Source organism: Pristiophorus japonicus, chromosome 18 (genome assembly GCF_044704955.1).
Source record: "Pristiophorus japonicus isolate sPriJap1 chromosome 18, sPriJap1.hap1, whole genome shotgun sequence".
Taxonomy (NCBI): Eukaryota; Metazoa; Chordata; class Chondrichthyes; family Pristiophoridae; genus Pristiophorus; species Pristiophorus japonicus.
Window position 1 is genome coordinate 22257098 of NC_091994.1, and position 9815 is coordinate 22266912.

Below are 9815 nucleotides of genomic sequence, written 5' to 3' on the forward strand. Positions count from 1 at the left end.
TCTTCCTTGGTTTTAACACTATCCTTAATTTCTTTTGTTAGCCACGGTTGAGCCACCTTCCCCATTTTATTTTTACTCCAGACAGATGTACAATTGCTGAAGTTCATCCATCTTTAAATGTCTGCCATTGGTTATCCACCATCAACCCTTTAAGTATCCTTTGCCAGTCTATTCTAGCCAATTCACGCCTCATACCGTCGAAGTTACCTTTCCTTAAGTTCAGGACCCTAGTTTCCGAATTAACTGTGTCACTCTCCATCTTAATAAAGAATTCTACCATATTATGGTCACTCTTCCCAAAGGGGCCTCGCACAACATAGAAACATAGAAAATAGGTGCAGGAGTAGGCCATTCGGCCCTTCGAGCCTGCACCGCCATTCAATGAGTCCTTGGCTGAACATGCAACCTCAGTACCCCATTTCTGCTTTCTCGCCATACCCCTTGATCCCCCGAGTAGTAAGGACTATATCTAACTCCTTTTTGAATATATTTAGTGAATTGGCCTCAACAACTTTCTGTGGCAGAGAATTCCACAAGTTCACCACTCTCTGGGTGAAGAAGTTTCTCCTCATCTCAGTCCTAAATGGCTTACCCCTTATCCTCAGACTGTGACCCCTGGTTCTGGACTTCCCCAACATTGGGAACATTCTTCCTGCATCTAACCTGTCTAAACCCGTCAGAATTTTAAACGTTTCTATGAGATCCCCTCTCATTCTTCTGAACTCCAGTGAATACAAGCCCAGTTGATCCAGTCTTTCTTGATATGTCAGTCCCGCCATCCCAGGAATCAGTCTGGTGAACCTTCGCTGTACTCCCTCTCAATAGCAAGAATGTCCTTCCTCAAGTTAGGAGACCAAAACTGTACACAATAATCCAGGTGTGGCCTCACCAAGGCCCTGTACAACTGTAGCAATACCTCCCTGCCCCTGTACTCAAATCCCCTCGCTATGAAGGCCAACATGCCATTTGCTTTCTTAACCGCCTGCTGTACCTGCATGCCAGCCTTCAATGACTGATGTACCATGACACCCAGGTCTTGTTGCACCTCCCCTTTTCCTAATCTGTCACCATTCAGATAATAGTCTGTCTCTCTGTTTTTACCACCAAAGTGGATAACCTCACATTTATCCACATTATACTTCATCTGCCATGCATTTGCCCACTCACCTCACCTAACCTATCCAAGTCACTCTGCAGCCTCAGCATCCTCCTCGCAGCTCACACTGCCACCCAACTTAGTGTCATCCGCAAATTTGGAGATACTACATTTAATCCCCTCGTCCAAATCATTAATGTACAATGTAAACAGCTGGGGCCCCAGCACAGAACCTTGCGGTACCCCACTAGTCACTGCCTGCCATTCTGAAAAGTACCCATTTACTCCTACTCTTTGCTTCCTGTCTGACAACAAGATTGCTAATTAGTCCCTTCTCATTACACATCACCCAGTCTAGGATGACCAGCTCTCTACTTGGTTCCTCGACATATTGGTCTAGAAAACCATCCCTAATACACTCCAGGAAATCCTCCTCCACCACATTACCACCAGTTTGGTTAGCCCAATCAATATGTAGATTAAAGTCACCCATGATAACTGCTGTACCTTTATTGCACACATCCCTTATTTCTTGTTTGATGCTGTCCCAACCTCACTACTACTGTTTGGTGGTCTGTACACAACTCCCACTAGCGTTTTCTGCCCTTTGGTATTCCGCAGCTCCACCCATACCGATTCCACATCATCCAGGCTAATGTCCCTCCTTACTATTGCATTAATTTCCTCTAACCAGCAACGCCACCCCGCCTCCTTTTCCTCTCTGCCTATCCTTCCTAAATGTTGAATACCCCTGGATGTTGAGTCCCCAGCCTTGGTCACCCTGAAGCTATGTCTCAGTGATGCCAATTACATCATATCCGTTTACTGTTGTCTGCGCAGTTAATTCGTCCACCTTATTCTGAATACTCCTCACATTGAGGCACAGAGCCTTCAGGCTTGTCTTTTTAACACACTTTGCCCCTTTAGAATTTTGCTGTAATGTGGCCCTTTTTGTTTTTTGCCTTGGGTTTCTCTGCCCTCCACTTTTACTATTCTCCTTTCTATCTTTTGCTTCTGCCTCCATTTTACTTCCCTCTGTCTCCCTACATAGGTTCCCATCCCTCTGCCATGTTAGTTTAACTCCTCCCCAACAGCACGAGCAAACACTCTCCCTAGGACATTGGTTCCGGTCCTGTCCAGGTGCAGACCGTCCGGTTTGTACTAGTCCCACTCCACCAGAACCGGTCCCAATGTCCCAAGAATTTGAATCCCTCCTTTCTGCACCACTCCTCAAGCCACATATTCATTCATCTGAGCAATCCTGTGGTTCCTACTCTGACTAGCACATGGCACTGGTAACAATCCTGAGATGACTACTTTTGAGGTCTAACTTTTAAAATTTAGCTCATAGCTCCCTAAATTCGTCTTGTAGGACCTCATCCCATTTTTTACCTATATCGTTGGGACCTATATGCACCACAACTGGCTGTTCACCCTCCCTTTTCAGAATGTCCTGCACCCGCTCCAGAGCGACAAGAGTCCGTAGAGGGAAGTGACCGGCCCAGGAGAGGCGAGGGCCCAGGGGCAGCACGGGCCAGCCCACATTGCATTGTGGGTGAACGCTCAGTCTGTGCAGCAGAGCTGGTCTCCAGTTGGTCTTGGGTAATCCTCTTCACTGATTCAAGACCTGGCTCTGTCAAGCCCGTGTGGTGGCTGATGTAGTTCGGGATCTGGAATATTAGGTCCTTCATTGAAACACCTGTGAACTCATCCCTTTTTGGTGTGGAAGCAAGTTATCCTCGCTTCGAGGGACTGCCTATGATGGATGATAATATTATTTACCCGACGAACTTTTGGGGGCATCCGAAATAGAGGACGACGCTCCATAGACCCTTGCGGTTGACAGTGTCAAAGAAGGCCAGTTATAAGGGTTGGTGCTGTTCCCTGCATTTTCCTTGCAGCTGACGCGTTGTAAAAATCATGTCCGTTGTGCCCCGTACAGGACGAAATCCACACTGCAGCTCCGGGAGGAGCTCCTCAGCCACTGGGAGAAGACAATTGAGGAGGACGCTGAGCGACTACTTTCCCAGAGGCTGGTAACAGGGAGATTCCTCTGTAGTTGCCACAGTCGGACTTGTCCCCTTTTTTAAAGATGGGCACGATCACTGCATCTCTGAGATCTCCCGGCATGCTTTCCTCCCTCCAGATGAGATGAGATGAGATGCACGACGACACGCAGGCCGTGATCTTTCCCAACGGATCCATTACAGATCCAATCCACTTCCAGACCGGGGTCAAGCAGGGCTGCGTCATCACCCCAACCCTCTTCTCAATCTTTCTCGTTGTTATGCTCCACCTCACAGTCAACAAGCTCCCCGCTGGAGTGGAACTAAACTACAGAACCAGTGGGAACCTGTTCAACCTTCATCGTCTCCGGGCCAGGTCCAAGACAACCCCAACCTCTGTCATCGAGCTACAGTACCCAGAAGACGCCTGCGCACATAGAGGTTGAACTCGGAGTCATAGTCAACGTCTTCACTGAGGCGTACAAAAGCATGGGCCTTACGCTAAACATTCGTAAGACAAAGGTCCTCCACCAACTTGTCCCCGGGGCACAGCACTGCCTCCCAGTCATCAAGATCCACGGCGCTGCCTTGGACAACGTGAACCATTTCCCATACCTCGGGAGCCTCATCAACAAAAGTAGACTTTGACGACGAGATTCAACACCGTCTCCAGTGCGCTAGTGCAGCCTTCTGCCGCCTGAGGAAAAGAGTGTTTGAAGACCAGGCCCTCAAATCTGCCAAGCTCATGGTCCATAGGGTTGTAGTAATACTCACCCTCCTGTATGGCTCAAAGACATGGACCATGTACAGTAGACACCAAGTCGCTGGAGAAATACCACCAACGATGTCTCCGCAAGATCCTGAAAATCCCCTGGGAGGACAGATGTACCAACGTTAGCGTCCTCGACCAGGCCAACATCCCCAGCATTGACCACACTTGATCAGCTCTGCAGGGCATGCCACACTGTTTGTATGCCAGACAGAAGACTCCCAAAGCAAGCGCTCTACCCGGAACTCTTTCACGGCAAGCGAGCCAAAGGTGAGCAGAGGAAACGTTACAAGGACACCCTCAAAGCTTCCCTGATAAAGGGCAACATCCCCACTGACAACTGGGAGTCCTTGGCCAAAGACCGCCCTAAGTGGAGGAAGTGCATCCGAGAGGGTGCTGAACACCTCAAGTCTCATCCCCGAGAGCACGCAGAAATCAAGCACAGACAGTGGAAAGAACATGCGGCAAACCAGTCCCACTCACCCTTTCCCTCAACAACTATCTGTCCCACCTGTGACAGGGACTGTGGTTCTCGTATTTGACTTTTCAGCCACCCAAGGACTCATTTTTAGAGTGATAGCAAGTCTTCCTTGATTCCGAGAGACTGCCTATGATGATGATGATTATTATTATTTATCTTATATCCCATTTATTTCACAGGATCGCCCACTGGCATGATATAATGGGGTGACCCTGGAAAGCTGCCACCTGTAGGAAATAAAATGCAGCAGGATGCAGGTTTTATCTATCATTTTGGGTTTGCCTGCAGCAGGCTGACTTCTCAGTGTACACGTACAGGCAACCTCTGTGCTTGCTGGATTCACATATGCACAATTGCTTTAAAAAAGTTATATTTATGTAGTTGCTCCAAATGCGCAGTTACCTGCTGCTGCCAATCCAAAAAACAAATAGGGGGCAGACTAAACAGGAAAAGACCAGGTTCTATTATAATAGAAGTTCTGTAAAACTAAAGGAGTGTGTGTGTGTGTGTGTGCGCGTGTGACGCTCTGGCCAATTTGAGGCCAAGGTACCCCACTGAGATTAGCTTACTTGGCACAGACCCCTTTCAGGCTACGTAAACGCCAGCAACAGCAAGCTGTGTAATTAATCTGTTCCATTTGCCTTGGGGCAGCTGCAACTTCAGCAGTAATTCTGTAAGGTAAACAAGGTAGTGAGGCCCTAGCACAAATGTCATTACCCATTTTTTTCTAGCTTTAACCAGCACACCTTTTCTATCTTTAGACAGACTAAAACTGCCACCCCTCGCCCCCCCCAAATCAGGGACCAATATGATCTTCCTCAGCCTTCAGGGAAAATTCGGTAAGAAAAACTTACGCCGCACATTTATATAGCGCCTTTCACAACTACTGGACATCCCAATGCGCTCGACAGCCAATGAAGTACTCCTTCAAGCGTAGTCACTGTTGTAATGTAGGAAACATGGCAGCCAATTTGCACACAGCAAGCTCCCACAAACAGCAATGACCAGATAATCTGTTTCAGTGATGTTGATTGAGGGATAAATATTGGCCAAGACACCAGGGATAACTCCCCTGATCATCTTCAAAATAGTGCTGTGGGATCTTTTACGTCCACCCGAGAGGGCAGACGGTTTAATGGCTCATCGAAAAGATGCATCGCCAACACTGCACTGGAGTGTCAGCCTCGGTGAGGGTGCTATCCACCAAGTCATAGCTAACACTCAATCAAATTATCAAGCATGCATAATTTACAAACGGAATCAGCACCATAATGCAAATAAATTCCACTATCCCAACAGCATCACTGGAGGGATTCTGTATAATTAAGGGGACAATACAAATTCAGTGATCTGTACAGTGCTTAAGGCTGAGCTCATTTATCCACCTCACTAGATTTAGTAAAACCTTTTTCTAACTTCTGCCATTACCATTTCAATTTGGCCCATCATCCTTTTTGTCTCTCGAATCTCTCCTGCCTTCCACCCCATCACAGACCTGCCCTTTTGTTCTTACTTCCACCCCCCCTCCTTTCAGTGCTCCTTAAGATCTGTTCTTTTTGAACATTCGCCAGTTCTGATGAAGGGTCACAGACCTGAAACGTTAACTCTGTTTTTCTCTCCACAGATGCGGCCTGACCTGCTCAGATTTCCAGTATTTTCTGTTTTTATTTGAGATTTCAGCATCCGCAGTATTTTGCTTTTGTATTAGTGCAGATATCTCAGGGGGGCTGGAGGAGATTAAAGAAATAGGGAGGGGCGAGGCCACGGAGGGATTTGAAAACAAGGATGAGAATTTTGAAATTGATGCCTTGCTTAACCAGGAGTCAAAATAGGTCAGCAAGCACAGCGGTGATGGGCAAGTGGGACTTGGTGCAAGTTAGGACACGGGCTGCCGATTTTTGGATCACCTCTAGTTTACGAAGGGTAGAATGTGGGAGGCAAGCCAGGAGTGCATTGGAATAGTCAAGTCTGGAGGTAACAAAGGCATGGATGAGGGCTTCAGCAGCAGATGAGCTGAGGCAAGGGCGGAGACAGGCGACGTTACGGAGGTGGAAATAGGCGGTCTTAGTTATACTGCGAATACATGGTAACCAGAAACTATTGTGTGTAATAATCACTAGGAAGAAGCCTTGTAATTTGGAGTTTTCCTGTGTATAGTCAGATACTTCTCTCCCCTGATGACTCTGTATTGAATGATACTACCAATAGAAGACCAAGGTGGATCCTGGTTTGATCATTGGTCTGTGTAGCAATGCACTTCAGTGTCTGAAGGGGGAAAAAAACATCCAAAATACTTGTTTTTGACTGCTGTCTAGTTAATCCTGTTGGGAAACCTACAGGTAGGCAATATTTGGCTCAGCGTCAGGTGTGATTCCTGCCATGGTACAAGGGTGCAATTGGCACAGATGAAATTGTACTCCAATATGATCCACCACTGCCAAGATAAGAGAGGAGAAAAACAAAATGAGGCCACTTGCTTCTCCCTCCCCCACCCACCTCCCACATCCTCCAGCACAGAAACTGCCAGAGATTGTACTTTAAACTTGTATTTGTATCTAAGCAGAAAAATATCCACTTGAAACTGTGCTTGAATATTGAAGGCTCGATGTGAAATACAAACTTGATCAGAATCAATGTTTTCTTCAGGAGTCAGTTATAATTTTGAAGTGAAAGTTTCTGGGTACAAATAGAAACTCTAGGTTATTTTTAAATTATAGTTGTCGCAAGCCCATTTAAGCTTCAAAGCTTTGGTCACATTATATAATCAGAGCTCTGGTTATCTGGCACCAGGGGAGCGGGGTCACAAAACTCTTGGTGGGGGGGTAGGGGAAACACAATTATGGTCAGTAATATACCATCCCAATCTGATATATGTGTCCATCACCACTTTACGTGGCTCCATTAGAAACTTACCATTTAAGACTAGTTTCCAAGCCAAAAACTTATTTGTGCTGTGTAATATCTGCACTAAAGAAAATTCTCAAATTTAATTTTTTTTTAAAAAGCCAATACTCAGAGGCACCAAAATCAGAGATCAGTTTGCTGATTTGGTGGAGGCTGTCTATAATGATCTTGCTTACTGGTCATATTTGCAAAAGAACAAACTGAATTTAAAGAAAAAAAAACAGCTCAAGACATCATCTTTAGTCCCAATTACAGTGAGCTCCTGCCAGGTAAATTAACTCGGTGACCTAAAAGGAACTGTCACTTGAAACCAAAATGTCACTATGCCAATCACCAACCAGGCTCGGTTTCCTCTCAACACTGCAACGACACCATGGTATTATCACTAGGGTTTCAGTAAAGAGCAATAGATGCCATGTGTAATGTTCATATTATAAGATGTACTGTATATTATACTGTAAGAAGTACACATCAGTACAATCAGATTCTGTTCATTCAAATGTGGATTGGTTCAGGGAGCAGTTTCAGCTGAAGTGCTGATTTTAGTGGTAGCAATTTGAAGCGATGACTTCAAAACTATCAAAAGTGTTCGTACTTACTGGCTTGAGCTCGAGCTTTTCAACAGCCTATATTGGTATTAATACATGAAACAATTCTGATGACAACAGTGGGCCTTCAAGGACTCAGGACGATTCACAAAAATCTCACAAGTGTATGTGTTTAATCGAGTGTGACTTCATCATGTAGATGCAAGACTGGAGAACAGCCTTTCATTTTTCCTTGGGAGGATTCATTAAAACACTAGGACAGCAATTATAGTCTGAAATTAATACTTTGTGAATTGTGCTACAAAATACAAAACATTTTTGGGTGCCTATGAACTAATGAATTAATTAACCCTTATTCCAGAACTATCCAGTGAAGTAAATTATCAGGATTGGCATTTAGGATTGGGGAGGGGAAGAGAAGAGAAGTTCAAAACCTACATACTTAAGTGGCAAACTAGAGGAAATCCTTTCAGACTCCAACAAAATCCTCAATATGTTAGATCTTGAAGTCAGTAACTACACACAAATATGTTGATGGAACCTATACTCAACAGAGACTTTAATGCCAAAGACAGTTCAATTCAACAGCCATTCATTGCAACATTATTAGTACTGCCCAAAACATGGGTCAGAAAAGTACTTGGTAAGAAGCAAAGTTTTAAACCCTAAAATTATGTTACAAACTAATTTGCAAAGCACCAAAGTTCTCTTTCACCCATACCCATAATCAATAGCCTGTTGGCTTCACAATTAAACAGTTACTACAATGGTTCAAAAGAAAAACAGACTGTTTTAGCTTGTCTACTTCACCAACACACTTTAACAATCGCTAATTTTTGACGTCCTGAATCTCTGTTCGAGAAAAAAAAATCGAAATAATGTCAATACTAATACAGTCGAACTGTTGCAGACCCAAACAATAGAGACAATACAACTTTAAACCCTGGTAGGGAACAAAGAACAAGGAAACACCATTAATGGGGAATGTCCAGAAAATGTCGTTCAGCCCCAGGCACCAGCAGTGCCATACCTGACGGCGCGGTTAGCCAATCAGGAGGCTGCGCAGGTGGCGGACGCCAGCGAAGTCTCCAATCAGCGATGGGGAGGTGGGCGGGACTTCCCTTTCCCTCAGCTTCAGCCAGCACGAACTGGTCTGGGCTAATCCCATTGAGCCTCAACTTCCAGCCGGGGGGGGGGGCAGCTGCCAACTCCAACCCAAGGCTTCCAGGCCCAACGGGGGAAAGCTCCACCGCATCCCGACCGGCCGCTCTTCAGCTTCCGGCGGCCACGATCGCACCCATGGCATCTCCTCCCCTTACATACTTTGTTTTTTTCTCGCCCAAGTAACGTTAGCAACCTGACGTATTCAGCAGCCATGGCGACGGGCCGCTCCACCGGAATGAACCAGCAATATTTTTTTATGTTTCTCTTCCCGCCCGCCTCCCCTGAACTCAACCAGCCGCCCCGCTCCTTCAGCCTCAAACCCCACCGGAGTAGGCCTCGGGTGGTGTGCCGGAGCCGCGGTTTACCTGAATGCGAGGGCTCAGTGACACGACACTTCTCTCTCTCCCTCTCTCGGCCGCTGACACTGATTGTTCTGTGCGGCCGGCGCCGCCTCCCCCCCGCGCTTCCCACAAAGGGCATCGGCGTCACGCTGACGTCACGCGCATCGGGATTGTGACGGCGGTCGTGCGGGTGACGTCATTTTCCACCACCACCCCCTTTCTAAAAACACCAGGGTGAGGCAATCTTTCGTTCCAAGGAGGTACTGCAGGCAGAGTCTAATGCACACTGGATTTAATTCATGTGTCGTCTTTCCCTTTCTATACCAGATTTTAAAACAAATTTCATGTCTGGAAAACCTCCAAACATGTTGCTTGTTCACTATCATATATCACATATATCAGTATAATGTGGATAAATGTGAGGTTATCCACTTTGGAGGCAAAAACACAAAGGCAGAATATTATCTGAATGGCGGCAGATTAGGAAAGGGGGAGGTTCAACGAGA

At 46.1% G+C, this 9815-nt stretch overlaps 1 protein-coding gene across 2 annotated transcripts in view; it reads right to left on the reverse strand.

Moving 5' to 3' along the window:
- The window catches only part of LOC139228592 (AN1-type zinc finger protein 5-like), a 37344-nt gene extending 27916 nt beyond the window's left edge, over nt 1–9428 (reverse strand). Inside the window, exons 1-2 of one of the 2 annotated variants that reach the window (XM_070859747.1) lie at nt 9334–9428; nt 4922–5023 (exon numbers count right to left, since the gene is read on the reverse strand). The gene's annotated coding sequence lies outside the window, so the exon portion shown is untranslated. The remainder of the gene's footprint in view (nt 1–4921; nt 5024–9333) is intronic. The other variant, XM_070859746.1, reaches the window with a different exon arrangement.
- Between the last annotated feature and the right edge of the window lie 387 nt (nt 9429–9815).